Source organism: Schistocerca piceifrons, chromosome 6, assembly GCF_021461385.2.
Source record: "Schistocerca piceifrons isolate TAMUIC-IGC-003096 chromosome 6, iqSchPice1.1, whole genome shotgun sequence".
NCBI classification, from domain to species: domain Eukaryota; kingdom Metazoa; phylum Arthropoda; class Insecta; order Orthoptera; family Acrididae; genus Schistocerca; species Schistocerca piceifrons.
Window position 1 is genome coordinate 257,544,406 of NC_060143.1, and position 25,353 is coordinate 257,569,758.

The window sequence follows — 25,353 nt, forward strand, 5'->3', positions numbered from 1 at the left end:
TAAAATATTGACTAGTACTGGCAAAACGAACGTTCCTGGTCAAGGGAAGTCTATTACTATCACACATAGGCCTCAATTTGAAGAAGAAATTACTGATGATGTACGTTTGAAACACAGCAGTGAATGGCAGTGAAACATGAACTGTGGGATAACTGGGGCAGAGAATCGAAGTCTCTGAGATGTGATGCTAGAGAAGAATGTCGAAAATTAGAGGGACTGATAAGGTAAGGAATGAAGAGGTACTCCGCGGAATCGGCAAGCAAAGGAATATATGGATAACATTGACAAGAAGAGCGGACAGGATAACAGGACATATGTTAAATAGGACATGTGTTGAAACACCAGGGAATAACTTCCATGATCTATAGAGGCGAAAACAGAGATTGCAATAGAGGCTACAACCTATTGAGGATGGAGGTTGTAAACCGAGTCTAAGACGAAAAAGTTGGCACAGGAGTGGAATTCGTGAAGATTAAAAGGAAGGTCAGCGTTGGCCGTAATATTGATGGTTTATTGATAGCAAAATCGATTTTCAATCACACAGTGATCATCTTCAGTGCTGTGGTGTACAAATTAAACTCATAGGCACTGGTATCAAGTTATTATCAGTAACCAAAGCTGGGAAACGATCGCAACAACTCACGCTGACCTTCCTTTTAATTTAACATATATGGTCGTTGTGTACACAGCACTCCATGGAGTCGCAAATCAATTCGCGAAGAGCCGCACCAAAGCAGTTACAAGACTAATGACCCCACAAAAAATGTAAAAAAAGAAAAAGGGAGAGAGAGAGGAAAGTTAACTATAACCTTCATTTCCCACAATTAAAACAGAAACATGTTCCAATTCAATCACCTGTCCTGGCCTGTTCATTTATACTTGAAGAGTTACTACTGAATATATTCAATGGATGTTGTTCTGTACCGGCTTCAACTAGGTCCGTATTTTTTAATTTTTTGCTAGTACTTTTCCATCCCCTTTTCTCTGTCTTTATAAACAGATCATATGATGGCTATTTGCTAAGAAGATGAAAACGATATAGAAACTATCTGCGTAACCCGAGGCAGAAAAATGCAACAGAAAAATCTGTGATTTGAGTACGTTCCTTAACAGTTCCTTCTTATCAGTACGTCCGTGTGTACAGGATTAGTATGCAGAAGGACTGTCTGGGAAAAATTCATTCTTTAACTACCTCCAATATCTCCGTCATCGATAGTCACTGCTTGTTTTGTACCTTTTAATGGAGTAATAAAAGTGAGCAACTGTTTTGTGCCATTCGCAGGGAAAGACAAGTTGAAAACGAAATCATTATAGGAAGAAAAAGTTTCCATACGGAAAGACGATGCCTCCACCCAGAAACGTTATAAATGCAGCGGATTTACGTACGTTTCGTGTCCTTCTGTAATTGCGTTTAACCTGAGGCGTGGGCAACGTGCCGTCCTTAACTGCTGGGGCCACGTGGCAGCCGATACGATACCTGCCACACCGCGCCGCGCCGCCAGCTGCTGCCAGCCCGCGGTACGTGACTGCTGGCTGGGTAGCGGGGATTCCTAGGGAGAGGCAGCAACCTCCCCCCGTATCTGCCGGCCCTGTGGAAATTCTGGATTAATGTTGCCATATCGTTTTCTTTATCTCTTTTAGGCATGTGGAAGATATCCAACTCTTTCTATTCCAGTATTCAAAAACTTCCTCTCTCTCGGTCATAGTATTTTTAATAAAAGTTATGGAAACAATGGCAGAGCTGTTTTAAAATAAACCTACTAACATTGTCTACATTTGATGAGCCGGATCTCAAGCATTCCTCTCCCCTCCTTGGTGAATAAAAAAAAATGGTAAGTCATTCTTTTTGAGATCCTTCAAATACCTCTTCGCAACACTCTACACACTATAACCGAACCAGCCGATATCCCATATGACTGCTATGGTATATTTTTTCAAATATATATTTTTTCGAATTGAACTTATCAATTTTTCATGATTGTGACAATAAATTTTAATTACGAAAATAACAAGCACGAACTAATTTGTATTAACTACATTTATTTGCAGCAGTGTTAAAATACTATACAGAATCAGACTGTTAACATATGGAATCCACAGTCCAGGTTACTGGCCGTTTCATACAAACTGGACTCTGGGGTGTCGTTTTTGTGGTTGGGTGGCCCGTGGATAGTCTGCGCTTGTATGCCACAAAAAACTCCCGTTCGCGATACACACTGTTTCCGAGCTCGCTGACGCTTTTCTTCACACAGTTGAATTTTGGCAAATACTCTGCTCTCAACAAAGACTTTGTTTAATAAACCTTAAACACTCTTAATTTCGACCCTGTGGAACCTAACTGGAATTAACTTTGTTGTTAAGGTAATAAAAACTATCACTGATTTCTTTAAAAAAGTTCGATGAGCATGAGGAGTCTGATTCACTATCTTTGCTCACACGTAAATGATACTTCACTTGAATGTCTACCTTAGTTGTATTTCATAAGACTATATTTTATCCTCAACACATCAGTATGTAGTTTGAAGACTCTAAGAAAACTGGTATTACCTTTCCATAAGACAATTCCTCGTAAAAAAAAGTTATTCTACGAACATTTTGGTCGCCAACTCTGAAGCACCAATTTACCGTTTCGGGACTGATGTTTTTAATACAGAAAGAAAGCTATTTACTGTGACATTGGTTTTGACTTGGAGACAAGATGATTACTAGGTGTGAAAATAATGCGTGGCACAATGAACAACATCTTTAAAGATCTGGAATTACGCAACTACTTGAATTAATTATTTATAGAAATTAATTATTTCAAGAATTTGTGAAGTTATTTTGAAGAACAGTTAATCATCAGCAATTTTTCAAAGCGACCACAACATTCAATTGAAACAATAAAGCTCTTATAGCTGTAACACATTCAAATATCAATTTAACTAGGATTTACGACATACATCCTTTATAGTGAAACAAGGATTCCGTGCGACGTCTTCGACTGTACAAATTTATACAGAAAGGAGACTTAAGTAAGTGACGCTACGAGAATGAATGTAAGAACCTTTTCGAATATCTCCCTGTATTCAAACACTACACAGCGTTAAGTGACTATAATATTCTGGGCAGTTTTAAGCACGATTAAAGTTACGAAAACATTCATTTCTTAATTGCTGAAGATGGCAGATTTTTGGTGGATGACTATTTGTCAAGCTCTTACATCTCAAAGGTAATAGAATATTACTTGGAGAACCACGTTGTCAGCGAAAGACATTTTGTTCTTGAAGTTTCTATGGGTTCAAATTCCGTCAGATTACGACCAGAAACTTTTGCAGTCTGAGATACATAATTTTGAGAGACAACTTCGCACCTTAAATGCAACGATCACACCAGATCTCATTTCAGTCGACACAGTACTAGTACTATTAAAATTTCACCTCTGCAGACAGCACACAGTTCCATGTTCACACGCAGTTTCTACGCTTGCTCGTAACACAGCGCTCGAATGTATTTCAAACAAACGGATGTAAAACATGTAGTGGATCGCCGCGTTCGTAAACTGCGTTCCAAAATGTTAATACATAATTATTGACCCTAAATCTACATGTACATGATTACTCGGCAATTAATAATTAAGCTCCTGGAAGAAGGTTCATCGAACCACCTTCAAGCTATTTTTTCTATCGCTCCGCTCCCGAACAGCACGCGCAAGAAAAACGAACATTTAAATCTTTCTGGGTGAGCTCTGATTTCCCTCATTTTATAGTGATGATCATTCCTCAGTATGTAGGCGGGTGCCAACAAAATATTTTAGCACTCTGAGGAGAACGTTGGTGATCGAAATTTCGTGAGAAGATCCTGTAGCAACAAAAAACGCCTTTGTTAAATGATTGCCAACCCAATTGCTGTATTACGTCCGTAGTGCTGTCTCAGTTATTTCGCGATACTACAAAATGAGCTACCACTCTTTGATTTTTTCTGTGACCTTCGCCAGTCCTATCTGATGCGGATCCCACACCGCACAGCAATACTCCAGAAGAGGACGTTACAAGCGTAGTGTAGACAATATCGTTAGTAGATCTGTTGCATTTTCTCAGTGTTCTGCCAATAAATCGTAGTCTTTGGTTTGTTTTCCCCACTACATTATCTATGTGATCATTCCAACTTAAGTTATTCATATTGTAGTCCCTAAATATTTTTTTGAATTTATAAGCTTTTAGATTTGTGTGATTTATCGTATAACCGAAACTTAGTCATCATCGGATGACTTTATAAGACAGAAAATGACCGCATCATCTGCAAAACAAACAAGAGATGTACTTATACTGTCTCCTAAATCATTTATGAAGATCAGGAACAACAGAGGATCTATAGCAGTTCCTTAGGGAACGCCTGATATTACTTCTGTTTCACTAGATGACTTTCCGTCTCTTACTACGAACTGTGACCTTTCTGACAGGAAATCTCAAATCCAACCGTACAGCTGGGTCGATAGACCATAGGCACGCAATTTGATTCGAAGTCACTTGTGAGGCACGGTGTCAAATGCATTCTTCAAATCTAAAAATACGGAATCAGTTTGACATCCCCTTGTAATAGCACTCATTACTTTGTGAGAATAAAGAGCTGGTTGAGTTTCAAAAGCACGATATTTTCTGAAACCGTTTTGATTGTGTGTCAATAAATCGGTTTCCTCAAGATAACTTCTCATGTTCTAACACAGTATATGTTCGAGAATCCTATTGCAAGTCGACGTTACCAATATTGGTCTGTAATTCAGCGGGTAACTCCTATTTTCTGACTTGGCTATTGGTGTGACTTGTGAAATTTTCCAGTGTTTAGGTGACGATCTTTCAACGAGTTTTCGGTTGCGTATGATTACTAAATATGGGGCTATTCTATCAGCATACTCTTCTAGGGACCTGATTGGTATACAATAAGAATCGGAGGCCTTGCCTTCATTAACTGAGTTACGCCGATTTGTTACACCGAGGATATCCACTTCTAAATTACTCATGTTGGCAATTGTTCTTGGTTCGAATTCTGGAATTCTTACTTCGTTTTCTTTAGTGAAGGGATTTCGAAAAAACCATATTTAGTAATTCTGCTTTAGAGGCACTGTCATTAGTAGCACAACAATTGTTATCACTCTATGAAGGTAGTAACTGTGTCTTTCTGCTTGTTTACTTTACATAGACCAGAATCCCTTTGGTTTATCTGCCAGATTTTGAGACAATTTCGTTGTGGAAAGTATTAGAAGCATCTCGCATTGAAGTTCGCACAACATTTCGAACTAATAATCCTAAGGATGTTACAGTCACATGTATCATACGAACATTCATAATAATCGTCTAATAGTTACTAACTAAAAGTTATTTACGTGGTATCGAAACTGAAATTTGTCCGTTTGGTCGATGTTTCTGTACCATCTTCTGTAGATAGAGATAAATTTTAGTTCCAGTTTAAGCTGTTACTTTACAATGTGTGGCACCGGCACAGATGCCAGCTTCATTGTTACATCAAGAACGTGCACGCCTTGCATCAGTCCTCGTAACACAGAGGGCGTTTCGCGACCGACTGCTGGCTTCGCTAGCCTAGGAGCCCTTACACCAATGTCAAGAGCTATAACTTGTGAGCGTATTGTCATTCGACCAGATACAGTGCTGGAACATGTAATTAGCGAGTCGGCGCTGGTAATCCGATTTGAGGCATTGTCGCCGGATCTAGTCATTGTCAGCAGCACGTACACGCGACAGTCGGCTTGTATAGGGGCCCGAGCGAACAGCCAAATAGTGCTGCATCGTAATGTAAATGACGTTATTGGGTACGTGGTAATGTTCCTATTAATGCTTCGTTGCAATGCGATTTGAATATTGTGAAGGAGAAAGTATTTTTATACAGCCCCAAGCGACTGGAAAGAAGGGCAGGTGACTCTTGAATATAAGAAGGATAAAAGAATGGACCCGTAAAATGGTAGACCAATATCATTAACATCTGTTTGCTCCAGAATCCTAGAACACGTTCTGATTTCGAATATAATAAATTGCTAGTGACGAAAAGCTGATATTCACGAATTAGAGCTCTTTCAGAAAGTGTCGCTTCTGTGAAACTCAGCTTGCCCTTTGCTCACTAGAAATACTGCGAACTGTGGATGAAGGCCAACAGGGAGATTTCGTATTCTTAGATTTCCGAAAAGCATTTGACATGATACCCCACTGTAGACTGTTAACGAAGTTAAAAGCATACTGAATGGGTTCGCAGGTATTTGGATGGATCGAAGACTTGTCAAGTAAAAGAATCCAGTATGTTGTCCTCGACGTCGAATGTTTATTAGAGGCAAGGCATCGTCAGGAATGCCCCAGGGAAGTGAGGTACGGCCGCTACTATTTTTTGTATCCATAGATGATCTGGCGGGGAGGGCAGCAATCTACGGTTGTTTAATGATGATACTGTGGTATATGTGAAGGTTTCGAAGATGAGTGACTGCAGGATGATGCAAGACGAATTAGACAAAATTTATAGTTTGTTGTGATGAAATGCAGCTGGCTCTAAATGTAGGAAAATGGTAGTTAATGTGGATGAGAAGGGAAAAAGAACCCTGATGTTCTGACAAAACGTTAACAGTGTCCTACTTGACCAGTATAGTCGTATAAATATCTGGGCCTAACTTTGCAAAGCGATATGAAATTGAACGAGCATATGAGTATTGTGATAGGGAAGGTGAATGGTGTACTTGTGATACTGCATATAGGATGCTAGTGTAACTTATTTTTGAGTATTGCTCGATTTTTCGAGATCCGAAAGACGGTCAGATTAAAGGAAGACATCGAAACAATTCGGAGGCGTGCTCACTGATTTGTTAACAGATACGATCCAACAACGCGCGAGTGTTGCGGAGATGCTTCAAGAAGGGAAGGCTACGTTCTTTTCGGGTAACACTATTGAAAAAAATTAGAGAACCAGCCTTTGAAGCTGACTGCAGAACGATTCTACTACCGCCTAAGGACCAAGAGAGCTTGTACGGAGGCGTATAGACAGTCTTTTTCCCTTCGCCTTATCTACGAGTGGAAGAGAAAAGGAAGCGACTAACAAAGGTACAGGGTACTCTCCCACAGCTACCGTAACGTAGGTTGCAGAGTGTGTATGTAGATGTAGATGTGCTTCTAATACTCCGCAGTTCACAATTAAGTGCTTGGCAGAGGGTACGCAGAGGCTATTTCTTGACCGTTCCTCTCACGATTAGCGACCAATGATTTATTTTATAACAAAGATCATTTCTCTCTATGTAGTTGGGAATCAGCAAAGCATTTTCGCATTCGGAGGAGAGAGTTGGTAACTGAAATTTTGTGAAAAGACCTCGCCGTAACGAAAAACACCTGTGCTCTAATGACTTCCACATCAACTCCCGTGTCATATACACTACTGACCATTAAAATTGATACACCACGAAGATGACGTGCTACTGACGCGAAATTTAACCGACAGGAAGAAAATGCTGTGATATGCAAATGATTAGCTTTTCAGAGCATTCACACAAGGATGGCGCCGGTGGCGATACCTACAACGTGCTGACATGAGAAAAGTTTCCAAACAATTTCTCATACACAAACAGCAGTTGACCAGCGTAGCCTGGTGAAACGTTGTTGTGATGCCTCGTGTAAGGAGGAGAAATGCGTACCATCACGTTTCCGAATTTGATAAAGGTCGGATTGTAGCCTATCGCGATTTCGGTTTATTATATCGCTACATTGCTGCTCGAGTTGGTAGAGATCCAATGACAGTTAGGAGAATATGGAATCGGTGGGTTCAGGAGGGTAATACGGTACACAGTGCTGGATCCCAACGGCCTCGTATCACAAGTAGTCGAGATGACAGGCATCTTATGCGCATGGCTATAACGGATCTCGCAGCCACGTCTCGATCCCTGAGTCAACAGATGGGGACGTTTGCAAGACAACAACCATCTGCGCGAGTAGTTCGACGACGTTTGCAGCAGCATGGACTATCAGATCGGAGACCATGGCTGCGGTTACCCTTGACGCTGCATCACAGACAGGAGCACCTGCGATGGTGTACTCAACGACGAACCTGGGTGCACGAATGGCAAACCGTCATTTTTTCGGATGAATCCAGGTTCTGTTTACAACATCATGATGGTCGCATCCGTGTTTGGCGACATCGCGGTGAACGCACATTGGAAGCGTGTATTCGTCATCGCCATACTGGCGTATCACCCGGCGTGATAGCATGAGGTGCCATTGGTTACACGTCTGGGTCACCTCTTGTTCACATTGAACAGTGGACGTTACAATTCAGATATGTTACGAGCCGTGGCTCTTCCCCTCATTCGATCCCTGCGAAACCCTACATTTCAGCAGGATAACGCACGACCGCATGTTGCAGGTTCTGTAGGGGCCTTCCTGAATACAGAAAATGTTCGATTGTTGCCCTGGCCAGCACATTCTCCAAATCTCTCACCAATTGAAAACGTCTGGTCAATGGTAGCCGAGCAACTGGCTCGTCACAATACGCCAGTCACTACTCTTGATGAACTGTGGTATCGTGTTGAAGTTCCATGGGCAGCTGTACCTGTACACGCCATCCAAGCTCTGTTTGACTCAATGCCCAGGCGTATTAAGGCCGTTATTACGGCCATAGGTGGTTGTTCTGGGTACTGATTTCTCTGAATCTATGCACCGAAATTGCGTGAAAATGTAATCACATGTCAGTTCTAGTGTAATATATTTGTCCAATGAATACCCGTTTATCATCGGCATTTCTTATTGGTGTAGCAATTTTAATGGCCAGTAGTGTACATAACTCTCTCCTTTATTTCGTGGTAGCACAAAACAAGCTGCCCTCTTTTGAAATATTTGGGTGCCTCAGTCAATCCTATCTGGTAAGATTTCCGTACCGCGCATCAATACTCTAGCAGACGATAGACGAGCGTTGCGTAGGCAGTCCCCTTAGTAGCTGTGGTGCATCTCCGAAGTGTTCTGCGAAGAAAATGGAATCTTTGGTCCAGCTTCCCCACAAAATCTTGTATCTGATGGCTCCAATTTAAGTTGTTTGTAATTGTTATCCACGGACATTTAGTTGAATCGACAACCTTTAAATTTGTATTATTTTTCGTGAAACGAATGTTTTTAGTACACCTGTGGAGGAACCCAAACTCTTTTATTGCTGCCAATTTTTGTCAATTGCCACTTTTCGCATCACAGAGATAACGTGTCTAAATCATTTTGTAGTTTGTACGGGCCTTCTGATACTCCATAGGCATTGACCTTGAATAGATGCTAGTTGTGACGAAAGGCATGAAAAGTGTTTTGGAAATCTAGAAACATGGAACCAATTTGAGAACCCCTACCGATAGCACACGTTGCTTCATGAAAACAAAGAGCTAGTTGCATTGCACATGAACGATATTTTCTGCATCAGTGTTGACAGTGTTTTAATAGATAGTTTTCTTCGTAGTATTTCATAAAGTTTGAACAGTAGACGCTCCTAAATCTTACTAAAAGTTAATGTCGGTGATGTGGGTATATTATTCAGTGGATTACTCCGATTTACTTTCTTATGTATTGGTTTGACATGTGCAACTTTGCAGCCCTTAGGCACGGATCATTCGTCGAACGAGCAGTTGTATACGTTTGTTAAATTTGGAACTATTTCGTCAGCTTACAGCGAAAGTAACCTAGTTGGTATACAGTCTGGACTGGAAGACTTGCATTCATTACTTGACTTCCGTTTCTTCACTACACCGTGGGTATCTACACTCCTGGAAATCGAAATAAGAACACCGTGAATTCATTGTCCCAGGAAGGGGAAACTTTATTGACACATTCCTGGGGTCAGATACATCACATGATCACAGTGACAGAACCACAGGCACATAGACACAGGCAACAGAGCATGCACAATGTCGGCACTAGTACAGTGTATATCCACCTTTCGCAGCAATGCAGGCTGCTATTCTCCCATGGAGACGATCGTAGAGATGCTGGATGTAGTCCTGTGGAACGGCTTGCCATGCCATTTCCACCTGGCGCCTCAGTTGGACCAGCGGTCATGCTGGACGTGCAGACCGCGTGAGACGACGCTTCATCCAGTCCCAAACATGCTCAATGGGGGACAGATCCGGAGATCTTGCTGGCCAGGGTAGTTGACTTACACCTTCTAGAGCACGTTGGGTGGCACGGGATACATGCGGACGTGCATTGTCCTGTTGGAACAGCAAGTTCCCTTGCCGGTCTAGGAATGGTAGAACGATGGGTTCGATGACGGTTTGGATGTACTGTGCACTATTCAGTGTCCCCTCGACGATCACTAGTGGTGTACGGCCAGTGTAGGATATCGCTCCCCACACTATGATGCCGTGTGTTGGCCCTGTGTGCCTCGGTCGTATGCAGTCCTGATTGTGGCGCTCACCTGCACGGCGCCAAACACGCATACGACCATCATTGGCACCAAGGCACAAGCGACTCTCATCGCTGAAGACGACACGTCTCCATTCGTCCCTCCATTCACGCCTGTCGCGACACCACTGGAGGCGGGCTGCACGATGTTGGGGCGTGAGCGGTAGACGGCCTAACGGTGTGCGGGACCGTAGCCCAGCTTCATGGAGACGGTTGCGAATGGTCCTCGCCGATACCCCAGGAGCAACAGTGTCCCTAATTTGCTGGGAAGTGGCGGTGCGGTCCCCTACGGCACTGCGTAGGATCCTACGGTCTTGGCGTGCATCCGTGCGTCGCTGCGGTCCGGTCCCAGGTCGACGGGCACGTGCACCTTCCGCCGACCACTGGCGACAACATCGATGTACTGTGGAGATCTCACGCCCCACGTGTTGAGCAATTCGGCGGTACGTCCACCCGGCCTCCCGCATGCCCACTATACGCCCTCGCTCAAAGTCCGTCAACTGCACATACGGTTCACGTCCACGCTGTCGCGGCATGCTACCAGTGTTAAAGACTGCGATGGAGCTCCGTATGCCACGGCAAACTGGCTGACACTGACGGCGGCGGTGCACAAATGCTGCGCAGCTAGCGCCATTCGACGGCCAACACCGCGGTTCCTGGTGTGTCCGCTGTGCCGTGCGTGTGATCATTGCTTGTACAGCCCTCTCGCAGTGTCCGGAGCAAGTATGGTGGGTCTGACACACCAGTGTCAATGTGTTCTTTTTTCCATTTCCAGGAGTGTAATTCTAAGCTACTCATGCTGGCAACTATTCTAGATTCGAATTCCGGAATATTTACGGCACCTTATTTGGTGAAGGAATTTCGAAAACCGTCTTTAGTCACTTCACTGTAACGGCGCTGTTATAAGTAACATTATCTGTGTTATTGCACTGTGAAGGCGTTGATAGTGTGTCATGAAAGGTTTGTTACAGGCTGACGTAGTAATATGAAGCGTGGTGGACGCTGTGAGTTGTATTGTCGAATCCTCACAATGGTGTCTGGTGAGCTCACTTTCACTTAAGACGGATATGCAACTGTACGCTCGTTACATGTATCAAATGGTAGAGGCTAGCCGACCCCTGTGGTCAAGCTGTTCTAGGCGCTTCAGTCCCGAACCGAGCTGCTGCTACGGTGGCAGTTTCGAATGCTGCCTCGGGCATGGATGTGTGTGATGTCCTTAGGTTAGTTAGGTTTAAGTAATTCTAAGTCTAGGGGACTGATGACCTCAGCTGTTAAGTCCCATTATGCTTAGAGCCATTTGAACCATTTTTGGTAGAGGCTACAATATTAATGATATATTTTAGCAAAAGTTAGAATGTGAAAAGTTTGTCGTATTGAATGCTACATATTAATAATTCAGTTTATATGCGACGTAACACGCTTATTGCTATCAGTGAAAAACTTACCTGATAGTGATTGGCGCCAATCCTCTACCCGGCGAAAATGTTCCTTCCTAACCTGGAACATATCGACTAAATAGATAGCGGTTATCTACCGCGACCATGAAGATAGAAGAGAAGTTTATTTTTATTATTAGCGTATGGGTAATACAGACACATCATGAAATTAAATTACATATACATATGTACATATTGACACACAAGAAACTTAAGTTTGTCTTTACAACTGAATATCCAGTCCTTCAATCCAGCGCACTGCATCTGGAGTTGCTAGCAGGAAGTCCTCTTTCGCGCCGTGATAGGCTCGAATCCTGCATTCACTGACAATGTGGTGAACAGCCTGGTATGGAGCCCCGCAGTCACAGGCTGGATCAGGCAGTTTCTTCCACTTAAAGAGAGCATCCCTGCATCGTCCATGGCCGGTACGGATTCTGTTGAGAGTAGTCTAGGTCTTGCGTTGTATGTCGAACCCACTTGGAAGTTTATCACCTGAGAGGATGTTACGCAGGTGCACATCTGTGACTGCTTCCCACCGACCTTTCCATTCTTCAAGAGGTTTGAAATCCTTGGCAACCATGTCAGCAACATCGCACAGAGTTGGATGGCGTGATTTCAGTCTCTTACGATTTGAAAGTGGCAGGTCGCTAGGCACATTCCTGGAGATCTTGTGGAATTCTCTCATAAGGGCAGTACATCTACTTAGATGGGGAGGGATTATACCGGTTAACAATGGAAGCCAATAAACTGGAGTAGATCTGACTGCGCCAGGTATTTTGGGCATTGTCGTATTCAGCTGGGTATCAACAAGCCTTGTATGATGGCTGTTCGTCCAAACAGGTGCACAATACTCAGCACTTGAGTACACCAAGCCCAAAGCTGAAGATTTCAGGGTGGTTGCTGAAGATCCCCAGGTGGTTCCGCATAGCTTATGGAGGAAGTTGTTTCGAGTCAACTTTTGAGCTAAGTTGAGAAGGTGTTGTTTGAAGAATAGTGTACGATCCAGGATGACACAAAAATATTTTGTGTTCCAGTTATGACGAAGAATTCTGCCTCTGAAACTTAGTTCCTGTTTTACGTTCGCAAACCGATTATTTAGATGGAAGCAACACACTTCTGTCTTACTCACACTGGGTTGGAGTATCCAGATTTTGAAGTAATTATCTGATGCAGACAGGTCGTTGGTTAGAATCTGTTCTGTTGTCTTCATTTCCTGGTGTTTTACAGCTAGAGCCAGGTCATCGGCATAGCAGTATTTTCTGGACGAAGTGTCAGGTAGATCAGATAGATATAGGTTGAATAGTAATGGCGAGAGAACTGATCCTTGAGGCAATCAGTTGTTCAGCTTCCTCTCCTTACTTATGTTACTTCCAGTGATTACCTGGAACTTCCGATCCCCTAGCATGCTGTTAATGAGTCGAGTCATTGTTCTGCAGGGTATGATGCGGAGAAATTTGTAGATAAGGCCTTTCTTCCACACAGTGTCGAAGTTGGCAGTTAGATCAACAAACGCCACAGATATTTTCTGCTTCATTTGGTATCCTGACTCTATGAAGGACGTTCTCTAGGATAGCGCTACTCATTCTGTTATGTACTAGCCTTTCAAGAAGCTTGTAGCAGCACATAAGTAGGGCAATGGGATGATAGCTTTCTACCATGTGGCTGGGTTTGCCAGGTTTCAGAGAAGAGAAGCGTATGGGATATATGACAGAGGATTTAGAACACCAAGCCGTCCTTGGAGCCAATCCACCCCAGTAGCAAAAGAAACGTCATTGTGAGTTCGAAACAAAATGCTTTCTGCCACCTCGAAAATTCATCAAGGTCTACATTGGACAGTGAACTTTTGTGATGATTATTAGTACTTTCAATTGTGCATCCGTGTACCACGAAGAATAAAAGTGGCTGGTACAGCTAATATTATCAACAAAAAGAGAAATTTGCAGGAGCTGAATTACTGGGTGAGGCGAATGTACGAAATTTCATAAAAACTGACAATATTCAAATGGGTGGAAATGTAGATTTTGATTCAAACGCACAAACCACCCATACAGACTACGGTATTATTGCTTATTGTTAAAGCGTGTTCCTGGAATGCAGACCATGACTTATATTCAAAATATGGATGCTAACAGTAAGGGATGGAGGTTAGGGTCAGAAAAGAAGTAGCAGATATGCTGCTCGACTTAAATTATTCGTTTGCGTGAAAGATTACGGGAAATTAAGATGTATTTGGAAGAAAAGAGTCGTGGTTTTGTAATACCAGCATTACACCAGGGAGTTAACAGTTACCTCAATTGCAAAAATTTCAAGGATTCCCCCCAGAAAGTGGAACACATCCAACTAATTTCATGAAAGCGTTTTATGTTGCTTTTCCAACCGCACATTATGAGAAAAAAAACCCTTAAATTATTTGAAAAGTGGAGCACGCAAATGGGGAAGCAAAGCCCTCTAAACACGTAAAACATTCCTCGATTTAGAGAGGACATTTTCATGTAAATACCAGTCTCACAGCTTCCAGCAGAAAATTAGAACTGATTTAATATCGTCAACGATCTACAGTCAAAATAAAGGCACCATGAGCAGCTACGTTCAATTTCACTGGGATAAAAGCGCATATCTGGACGATCCAGCAGAGGATCAACATTAAATCGTACTGTTAATTAAAAGACCGCCATTTGCTGTGCACAAAACGCTTGCTGTCGTGCTGCACCACGATTTTGAAAAAGTATTTCTGACGCTCTGCAGCATGGAGGTCAATAATGATGAACGCCAAATGCAGGAATAAAAACAAATTAATCAGTGCAATCAACACTCGAGCTCCAAGCAGAGACTTACAATAATACCAAACTGGAACTGACAGGAAGATGAACATCGTAACTAGATAATCAGTACGAGAGCGAACAACGCTGACATTCTGGAGTACCTTATCAGCCACGGTACGAATAATAAAGGCGCAATAGGTCGCCAGAAACACTGAATAATGATCGACATATGCAAGCGCAGCATTACCCGGAAAACTGTGTTTGGTTTAGGAACGAGACAGTCACACAATGGTCCAGAACTTCTTATTAATGCTATCTAATTTCACCATGACTCCGACATAAGAGGAAACGTATTGCAGAAGCGTGAAGCAATTGTGGACGATATCTTAAAACCTGTCATACCAGTTCAAATCTGTGGATTACATTTAGAATTTATTTTGGACAGTGGCAGTCAACTGACTGCAGTTTCGCAGAAATTATATCAACAATAATGCCGGATCACGAGGTTTCCGCTGTTTCCAGGAGTGTTGGAGATAAAGTAAAATCATAAATTATCAGATCGTTTCGAAGTTTTCCATTTAACTTATAGAATTTGAACAAAGTATGTTGGAAGTTCCATCTTAAGCTGTTGATTATAATGGCGCTGACTGGCTTTCGGGAAATACAAGGGAATTACACTACTGGCGATTAAAATTGCTACACCAAGAAGAAATGCAGATGATAAACGGTATTCATTGGATATGTGATTACATTTTCACGCAATTTCGGTGCATAGATCCTGAGAAATCAGTACCCAGAACAACCACCTCTCGCCGTAATAACGGCCTTGATACGCCTGGGCCTTGAGTCAAACAGAGCTTGGATGGCGTGTACAGGTACAGCTGCCCATGGAACTTCAACACGATACCACAGTTCATCAAGAGTAGTGACTGGCGTATTGTGACGAGCCAGTTGCTCGGCCACCATTGACCAGACGTTTTCAACTGGTGAGAGATCTGGGGAATGGGCAAAAATCGAACATTTTCTGTATCCAGAAGTGCCTACAACATGCGGTCGTGCATTATCCTGCTGAAATGTAAGGTTTCGCAGGGATCGAATGAAGGGTAGAGCCACGGGTCGTAGCACATCTTAAATATAACGTCCACTGTTCAAAGTGCCGTCAGTGCGAACAAGAGGTGACCGAGACGTGTAACCAATGGCACCCCATACCATTACGCCAGGTGGTACGCCAGTATGGTGATGTCAAATACACGCTTCCAATGTGCGTTCACCGCGATGTCGCCAAACACGGATGCGACCATCATGATGCTGTAAACAGAACCTGGATACATTAAAAAATGACGTTTTCCCATTCGTGCACCCAGGTTCGTCGTTGAGTAAACCACCGCAGACGCTCCTGTCTGTGATGCAGCGTCAAGGGTAACCGCAGCCATGGTCTCCGAGCTGATAGTCCATGCTGTTGTTAACGTCGTCGAATTGTTCGTGCAGATGGTTGTTGTCTTGCAAACGTCCCCGTCTGTTGACTCAAGGATCGAGACGTGGCTGCACGATCCGTTACAGCCATGCAGATAACATGTCTGTCATCTCGACTAGTAGTAATACGAGGCCGTTGGGATCCCATTTGGCGTTCCGTATTACGCTCCTGAACCCACCGATTCCATATTCTGCTAACTGTCATTGGATCTCGACCAACGCGAGCAGCAATGTCGCGATACGATAAACCGCAGTCGCGAGGCATCACAACAACGTTTCACCAGGCAACGTCGGTCAACTGCTGTTTGTGTATGAGAAATCGGTTGGAAACTTTCCTTATGTCAGCACATTGTAGGTCTCGCCACCGGCGGCAACCTTGTGTGAATGCTCTGAAAAGCTAATCATTTGCGTATCACAGCATCTTCTTCCTGTTGTTTAGATTTCGCGTCTGTAGCAAATCATCTTTGTGGTGTAGCAATTTTAATGGCCAATAGTGTAGTAGATAAAGTTTTACATGGCAACCCATGTCCGTATTCATCAAACGACGCTACAGTGGTCAAACCTGTAGGCAATGGAGCACATAAGTGTATGTATGTACTGGCTGATTTTGTAATGATGTTACATACTTTCAAGGACGACCGCGACGAATAACCAACCAGAGATGACCGAGTCGAAAGTTATGAGCGAAAACCTTTCTTATACCACTGACAATGGAACACGCGTTACAGTACTGCTGTTCCTAAGAGTGTAGGGTAAGCAACTTTCAGAGGCTGTAGTATGCACTAAAACAAGGAAGAAAGGTCTTGTAAACGTGGGCCCCAAAATGCGTACCTTAAGAGCGATGAGCATTCGTTCAATAGAGGAGATGTATTTCATGGTAGCGAAGATGAATAAGTGCTCATAGATCCTCAGATTCTCATTTGAGAGCCCATGTTCACTGGATGTTTTTTCTTGTCTTGGTCCATACTACCACCTCTGAAAGTGCTTAGCAACAACAGTAACAGTATATGTATTCAAAAGTGAGAGTTATCATAATGATTTTCACTTATAATTTTCAACTCGTTTGTTTCCGAACCAGGGACCTTTCACCTCAAACTGATATATTTATCCGTTTCCATCATCCTTGAAAGTTTGTAGCATCATAACGGAATCACCTCGTATATACATATATTTACAAGCACCGGCGACTATAAGTTTGACCTCTTTAGCGTCGTTGGATGTATAAGGACATGGGTTCCTATGTAAAACTTGATTCCCTATACCATCTATACAGTCTTTAGAGGTGTGTAACAAGAATTGTGAAACCCCATGTAGCTGTAGGTTGGATTTTGCGATGAAGAGTTGTTGCGGCGACTATAAGTTTGACCTCTTTAGCGTCGTTGGATGTATAAGGACATGGGTTCCTATGTAAAACTTGATTCCCTATACCATCTATACAGTCTTTAGAGGTGTGTAACAAGAATTGTGAAACCCCATGTAGCTGTAGGTTGGATTTTGCGATGAAGAGTTGTTGCTGATGAGAGAAAGAGAAAGGAGAGATGATGGTGTTTATTTCAGGGTGCACCATGAAAGGAGATGTTGATTCCCTGAGTGTGAATTTCGAATATCCTAATGTATCGATACGAGAAAATGAACTTGGAGCTATGGTAAAATTGATATGGTTAACTATACCGATAGAAAGAAGAGTGCAACTGAAGGAAATAAAGATGCAGATACGATTCTACGTAAAATTTGTAGCAAATTTCAATAATTTTCTGATTCACCGGAAGAACAAAAGCAAGGACAAACTGAGATACTAAAATACAGTTATGCAGTGTTTCTAAGAGACTAGGGTTAATGTAAGCCTGTAAAGCAAGTTACGTACTAAAGATCATGAGGCATTTTGAAGTAGATCTTACACTATTCTGTCAGAAAGGCTGTCACTTCAGGCTCAAGAAATTAGGAGAAGGTATTTTGCAAATGTGATCAAACCAGAATGCATTCTCAACTATAATGTGTCACAGTTCAGGTCAAAATTATGGAAGAACTGCAAGGAAAACCACGGCATAAAGTAAATTTTAGTTTCCACTCACCATCCAGCCTGAAATCTAACAACACTTGTCACTCGAGAGATATTTCGTGCGTATTATGGAAATACCATAAGAACTGCTATGCAGAACTTGAAGACTTCGAAACAGTTACAAATAAAAATTTTTCGAGGGTGTTGAGCAACAGTCACGCAGTACTTTTTAAAAGAGTAAACCGCAATTTGACTGTGTATTATTATATATTTCTTTTGTCCCATCCAGATTACGATTTTTATGCCATTATCAAGTAAAATACTAATGGTTGTTAGACCGTTATTACGTGATATTTGTTAACTCAGCCCAAAACGTGTAAACAAGGCCAACACATGTCTTTAAGATGAGTGACATATTGAAGACATGTGTTAGCCTTGTTTACCTTCTTTTGACTGCCTTAAAAATATTACTTAATAATAGTCTAACAGCCGTTAACATTGTACTTCATAATGGGATAGAAGCTGAAATCTGGATAGTATAAAAGATGAATATAATAATACACAGTCAAATGGCGGCTTACGCTCAACAAAGTACTGAATTAAAAGTGAGAGTTTTTGAGGTACAATTTAAAACAGAAAAACATAATTACTTTTTACCTTTATCATGTAGATAAGAAAAATTCCATTCCTTGCAACTGAATATTTGCTTCTTCGTAAATATACAAGTTTCATCTATTCATACTTGGCATTATTTTGATTTTTCTATGCTGAAAAGCATAGCAATGTGTCCATTGATTCTTCAGCAGGCATGCAGCACAGGTTTCCAATAGCTAATAGGCCATATGTATACATGGATGGACAGAGTAAAAAATGAAGAGGTACTGAGAAGAGTGGGAGAGAAAAGACAGTTTCTAGATGTAATAAAGAGAAGAGAAAGAAATTGGATTGGGCATATATTAAGAAAGAATGACGGACTGATAAAAACAGTGTTAGAAGGTTATGAAGAAGGGAAAAGGAAGCGAGGAAGGAAGAGATTCCAGATACTGGATGACATGATGGACGGTACAACATACAGCAGCCTTAAGAAGGAAGCAATGGATCGCAGAAAATGGAGAGGCAGAGGACCTGCTAATATAGCAGATAACTGATGATGATGATACATGTCACTACACGTAACATTTCCTTTTGCATTCTGCAGTGGCCTACCACACTTGCTCACAAGAAAATAAAAATTGAGTTGCAACTGAATTTGTCTTCACTATAACCTTTTTCTAGTGGCAACTGAGGAAGTTGTCGTTGTTGTTGTTGTTGTGGTCTTCAGTCCTAAGGCTGGTTTGATGCCGCTCTCCATGCTACTCTATCCTGTGCAAGCTTCTTCATCTCCCAGTACTTACTGCAACCTACATCTTTCTGAATCTGTTTAGTGTATTGATCTCTTGGTCTCCCTCTATGATTTTTACCCTCCACGCTGCCCTCCAATGCTAAATTTGTGATCCCTTGATGCCTCAGAACATGTTCTACTAACCAGTCCCTTCTTCTTGTCAAGTTGTGCCATAAATCTTCAGCATTCTTCTGTAGCACCACGTTTCGAAAGCTTCTATTCTATTCTTGTCCAAACTATTTATTGTCCGTGTTTCACTTCCATACACGGCTACACTCCATACGAATACTTTCAGAAACGACTTCCTGGCACATCTATACTCGATGTTAACAAATTTCTCTTCTTCAGAAACGCTTTCCTTGCCATTGCCAGTCTACATTTTATATCCTCTCTACTTCGACCATCATCAGTTATGTTGGTCCCCAAATAGGAAAACTTCTTTACTGAGGAAGAACAGCTGCAAATGTTTTGATTCGTTGTTAAGATAATACATTTCTTATTTTTTTCAGCGTTGGATCGGTGGTCGTTATCTTTCCACCCAACAAGATGTATTGTGAATGTCTGAAAATAAATCACTGTTCCACAGCATTTTACAGTGGTTTTAGTTAAGTCATTGTAGTATGTAGACATGTCCCCAATGGAAACCAGAATAAAGGGTGAATCACCTAAAACCTGTACTGCAGATATTGCAAAAATGGAATGTGCTGTTGATGAGCGGTTTTCAGAAAGTGGATTGGTAGTTAGGGGCTCGTATTCTTATCCAAGAAACAGACTCGTATTTTTAACCAATAAATCGACTGCACTAATACTTAGAAAGTGTAGTTTTGTGCAAACATGTAATAATACCTGTTGAGATTAACATATTAAAAGTATAGTAAATTAGAAGTAAGTGGTGTTTGTTGCCGGATTCTAGTACGAGTCGTTTAAGTTATATCGTTTAGGAAAAGTTCCCACACCGAGACTCATACGATTGCTGTTCTAGCATACCCAGAAAGAACAGAGGAGCGTACATAAGTATGTGGAATCTGACCAGTAGCGAGACTACTGACCATCACGGGTTGAGATCGAATTGACCACCGGTAGCAGAAATACTAGCTTCCAATTTGGTATGGAAGGCTGCTCCACACGTGCCAGCTTTTCGGCGGAAAAGTCTGAGCAGGCTGCAGTAAAACGTCGTTGCATAATCGCGCGTAATTGGTGTGTCCTTTCAGACAGCGTCTGTCAGCTTTGCCCACAGAAAGAAAAAAACAAAAACAAACAAACAAACCTACAGGCGTCAAATCCCGGGAATGATCCGGCCGAGGTACATTTTCTCTTGGTCCACTTCAATGATCTGGAAACAATTCGCGAAGGCTTGCTGTAGTACTTCGTGAACTATCGACTGGACAGCCATCACTCTGGTACTACAGGTTCTACTCTGCAGAGGAACGTGTTGTAGCATCCGTGGAACAAGTTCGTTACGAGGCTACGATGCTTGCACGTATTCAGTGTTCCGTCTACGGAAAACGAGGTGATGGTTCACTATCCCACACCACAGGTTTGCATTCCATAGACGCTGACGTTCCACCTGACGAAGCCAACGGGGTTCCTCAACAGACATATAGTGCATGTTTCGTCTGTTCACCTGGGTATGATTGATAAATGTGACTTCATCACTAAACAAGATACATGATAAGTATGAGCATGTCTTAATGCCCGTCCACTGAAGTTAACACGGTTCTTATAATCGTTTCCACGTAGCTATTGATGGAGAGAGATGTGATGTCTGTAAAACATATGTTGATGGAAAATGCGTACGACCCTTCCCTGATTAATGCCATTTCCTCGTGCGCCTGCTCCGGAGCTAACATGCATACCAACTGCAACAGCAGCAAGAACATAAATTTTGTCCTCCTATATCGTCACTTGTTTCTTTTTTATTACGTTGTCTACGTAACAAATGGAAATGAGCGTATGGCGTCAGTGGCCGGGAGTTCCCTGTCGGAAAAGTGGTTCAAATGGCTCTGAGCACTATGGCACTTAACATCTGAGGTCACCAGTTCCCTAGAACTTAGAACTACTTAAACCTAACCAAACTAAGGACATAACACACATCCATGCCCGAGGCAGGATTCGAACCTGCGACCGTAGCAGTCGCGCGGTTCCCTGTCGGAAAGTTCGACCGCCAAGTGCAAGTCTTATCGAGTGCGATGCCCCGTCGACAATGGGGATGAAATGGTGATGAGGACAACATAACACCCAGTCCTTTAGGAGAGAAAATCTCCCTCCTCAGCCGGGAATCGAACCCGGGCCCCCGTGTGTGGCAGTTGTGTAGGTGTTACACTACCACTTTTATGTAACTAGTTGTAGAGGCTGATAAATAATTGCCTCGATGGTTGACGTCTATTGGGATACCTAGGAGCATACCCTGTACAAGAACAAACTGCATTTTTCCTACACTCTCCATACACTATGAGTAAGTCAGCTTCCCTGCATTTGTAAAACCCATCGTCCTATTGTCTGGACTGTCACACACTGACTGATTAGCAAGTCGCAGTGCACTCAAGGAACACACAAGCACACTGTAAGCAAACATAACAACGTCGTACCTAGGAATTACGCAAGTTGAATGGTACAAACAACCTTCGGTGAGGAAGCTTTTCAAAATATGATAAGTTGTAAACTACTCGCACTAAAATCCTGTAACAGACACGAATGACTTTTAATATGTTCATGTCAATGCTCATCGTTCTATTTAACACATTGTGTGTTCGCACAAAAACACGCTTTCTAAGTATTATTGCAATCTGTTTATTGCCCAACAATACGAGCCCCTGCCTACCAATCCATTCTGTGCATCTATTGCAAATTCCGTTTCTGCAATATTTGTGGTGCAAGTGTTGGATGATTCACCCTGCATATCCATACAATGTTACAATATTTATTCATAACTAAAGAGCGCTGCAGATTAGTTACATTCCATAAGTATACATAAGCTCGTGGCACGCGAGGCCACATCTTATGCGTCTACCCTGGACGACTGTACGTATCAGAGTTTTGCTAGGCTGCTAGCACAGCTTACTCGTCACACTCTCTATGCTTCCCGACCAAGATAAGCAGAGTAGTCATTTCCAGGTGATACCACCATAAAGTAGTGTAACTTCATTTTCAGCCTTGTTTAGGGCCTAAGTACGACGAGGAAGACAGTGCATGAGTTCCTTCAGCTAGACTGTGCCCAGCTGAAGTCGCACGTTCACGATTAGATCTCGTAGAGTTACTGAATTACGATGTATTTGAATGCTGTTTCGCCCGCTGTTCGAAATAATCGAAAGCATTTTATATGATATTACGATTGGCCACCTGAGTTGCAGTAAGGTGCCTAAGAAATTGGAAATTTGTAGTAAGGGCTCATGGGACCAAATGGCTGAGGTCATCGGTCCCTAAGCTTACTCACTACTTAATCCAACTTATCTAACTTACGCCAAGGAACCAACACATACACCCGTGCCGAGGGAGGACTCGAACATCCTGCGACGGATTTTACGTGCGTGCGATGCGATGCACCAATTGCGACGGATTTTACGTGCGTGCGATGCGATGCATCAATTGCGACGGATTATACGTTGCTGCTGTAATGCAATTTCTTTTATAATTTTTGTTCACCTACCTCTTTACAGCGGTAGATCTTCGCACGTAAACTCCTGACTGCAGCTACTTACGAGATCACAGAAGAGCAGTGTTGAGGAAACTGTAACCTCATAGCTACACGCCGGAGGCCGCTATAAGTAAAATTTTCTGAAAATTGTCTATGTACTTTAAAGAAATGATTCGGAAAGGGGATGTCACTCGTACTTTAAGCATGAAGTTCAAATTTAAACCTTCAATAGATCTTTATTGCCGTGAAGCAAGATCATCAGCCCACATTTACGAAAATTACTAAAATTTCTGCTCACAGTTATCACCATACCTAAAACAGCCAGAACTTATACCTTCCCAAATTCCGAAACCAATTACTTATAACACAGTCAATGATCGGCCAGTTACTAACGCACATGATATTCAGTGGTTGTCTTTAGTTAAAGTTTATCTCGCCATAATATACTCAGTAAGAATATACTCAGTACCGCCACGCTATATAATTCAAAGTTCACTCGCGATTTTCGTCGGAACGAATTATCACAACACTCTAAAGTTTTCATAAACAGTTTCTGGTCTCTACCAGATACCATTAACACTGGACCATAATGCGGAAGTCATCCCAAGACTTCATCTTACATATAATGCGAAAAGTCACATCCAGCATAACCGCCTCCAATCAAAGCTAGCTCGCGACTCCCCTCTCACTCTCCCACACTCAAAACTATATCTCCTCGCTAGGCGGCCAACCGTCTCGCTTTTCATTGGCTGTCAGCACTTACGACCAATGAGAACTCACTTCTAGGGCGCGGCTCGCGCCAAAATCTAGCAAGCACCAACCACTTCTCTAGGCTGATTGACGTCATCAAATTAAGTAACACAAAACTCTCTAATTAAATAAACGAAACAAAATGAACTATAAGCTTTACTCTGCATCTGGAAATTTATTATGTAGTCGCGAATGTTCTGGCTGTCTTATACATAAACATACATACTTTGACATCCGACATTCACTAGTAGGGGAACCACTAGTGGATTCGTTCCCACGTTACAGAGTTGGAACACTTGCCAGTTCCTGTAGAGAATTACATGAATGAATTTTAATAATGCCGAACGTCCCACGTACTCTCATGCACACATTGTCATTCGCACGCACCCTAACACACAATACACATATTTACTTAGAATTCTTGAAATTATTATTATAGAAAAGTCACAGAAGTTTTCTGAAACTAACAACTTCCCAAATTTATATATGAACACTGAAATTGTTATCAGATCATCGTACATAGTCACTGAAGGTGAACTATTACATCACTGTATTTATTTAAATTCTTGAGTGTCGAAAAATTACGTTTTTTTAATGGAATTTTATTAACTTCCAAAATACAACTATTTTTGATCTCAGACTTTAACTTATTGTTTTTTTTTTCACAACAGGAGGATGTACATCAAATATGACATTCCTCCTATTATTCCTTTATTACTTATTAATATTTTTAGTTTCGTATAATGTAAGTGGCCTGCCAGCGCTACTCCACTGCTTTCACAAGCGCAGCTGCAACAGATGGTCGTGACGTCAGTCTGCAGGACCCAACTCGTCCGTTACTGACCGTATAATACTCTACCGACTTACATTGCAGCCCACATACATTCTGAAGTAAAGCTTTTAATAGACAAAAACGTTTCTGATGAAGAGTATTAACATCGAGTATAGATTTAAGTGTCAGGAAGTCGTTTCTGAAAGTATTAGTATGGAGTGTAGCCATGTATGGAAGTGAAACATGGACGATAAATAGTTTAGACAAGAAGAAATAGAAGATTTCGACATGTGGTGCTACAGAAAGTGGATAGATCACATAATTAATGAGGAGGTATTGATCAGAATTGGGGAGAAGAGAAATTTGTGGTGCAACTTGACTAGAAGAAGGTATCGGTTGGTAGAACATGTTCTGAGGCATCAAGGGATCATCAATTTGGCATTGGAGGGCAGCGTGGAGGGTAAAAATCGTAAAGGTAGACCAAGAGATGAATATACTTACCAGATTCAGTAAAATGAGGGTTGCAGTAGGTACTAGGAAATGAAGAAGCTTGCACAGGACAGAGCAGCATGGAGAGCTGCATGAAACCAGTCTCTGGACTGAAGACGACAACAACAACAATATAACTGTACTTCTGGCCTACAAAAAGAAATGAAAATCATTACAAGACGCCATTCTCCATTTATTTAGATTATTGTCTTTAATACTTGTTGCAAGTAAATGATTATTAAAATAGTTTTATCCGTTTT